Here is a 1547-nt window from a genome sequence, read left to right on the forward strand (position 1 = left end):
AGCGACATGCACGGCCGATGAGTTCCAATGCAAGGACGGCACGTGCATCCAGACAGACTGGATCTGTGACACAGAGGATGATTGCGGAGACATGTCTGATGAGCAGAATTGCCGTGAGTACTCACACACACGCACACACACACATACACACACACACTATATATATATATACAGACATACGTACACACACACACACACACACACACACGCACACACACACAAATCACCCCCGGGGGCGGTGCCACTGACTGAAGTGTCTTTAGGCCATTCCCAAAGGGGGGACATTAACCATGTTCTTATGCACTCTAGAATTGTAATTGTAAATGGGCTGATTCATCAATGTCATGCTCATAACTGTGCCTGAACTACAACAGGGAACTGCTGCTTTTTCTTTCCTCATCCTTACTATCGTCAATAGTTCTCTACTTCTTTTTTTATGTTTGTCACTCTCTTGTGACCCGCTATTTCCGGGGTGCCTTGATCGTCGAAGCAGACTTTGTGCTATTGAGGCTACAGAGGTGAGCAGAGTAAGTCTGATTCCCTGTAAGGACTTCTCTGTTGACATCCACCCCCTGGCGCTCATATGACCTTACGCCGTAAAACCTTTACCAAAACACACACACTCACAATCTCTACAACATTCGGTGTTGTCCTGTGACTGGCCCCACGTGACCAGAGTCCAGCAGGTCGTAATCTCTGAGCCGGCCAGGCCCCGGGGCGCGACGTAGGTGTGGTCAGATCTGTGCCTTATCAGCAGCACCGTCAGATTGACCTCTAGGGAGGGGTCCTGACACACTCCTGGCTGGACACTCGGACACTGGGTGTGGGTGGGGGGTGACCTTATCACCAGCACCGTCAGATTGACCTCTAGGGAGGGGTTCTAACCCGTGACTGGCTGGACACTGGGACACTGGGGGGTGGGGGGGGGTAGATAACGGTCATGACGTCACAGCTGTAGCGTGGATGGTTGGAGGGCGATGTTGTAGGGCTTGCCGCTTCTTTCCTATCCTCAAACACATCTATCCTCCTTATCTCTCCATTTGTTTAAAGAAATGGTGAAATGGTATGGGTTTAACGCCCCTATCAACACTATTAGGTTATTTAAGGGGCGGGACCTCCTAGTTTAACGTCCGTCTCCGATAGGACCGTGCCAAGAGGGAAGTTCGTGTAAAGTGTCTTTTCCAAGGACACAACGTCGGACCCGCGAACCCGCAATCTCACGATTACGAGTCCGGTAGCCTAACCACTAGGTCACCGACGCCACTCCATTTGTTAAAGAAGACAGGTAGGTTGATGTGTACAATGACTACCCCCGCCCACCCCCTTCCACACATACAGTCTCTTTTTCCCTCAGCGTTGTCATCCTCCTCCACTCGTCCTTCATTCTGAGTCTCAGTGTTCTAGGTACGTTCATACCCTGTTTCCTCATCGTTCTCATACTCCTCTTCCTATCTTTCCTCTTCCTCACCCTCCTCAACCTCATACTGAACCTCAACATCATCAACACCACAACCCACAACCACCACCACAACAACAACAACCCCCCC

Source organism: Aplysia californica, unplaced genomic scaffold, assembly GCF_000002075.1.
Source record: "Aplysia californica isolate F4 #8 unplaced genomic scaffold, AplCal3.0 scaffold00443, whole genome shotgun sequence".
Classification (NCBI taxonomy): domain Eukaryota; kingdom Metazoa; phylum Mollusca; class Gastropoda; order Aplysiida; family Aplysiidae; genus Aplysia; species Aplysia californica.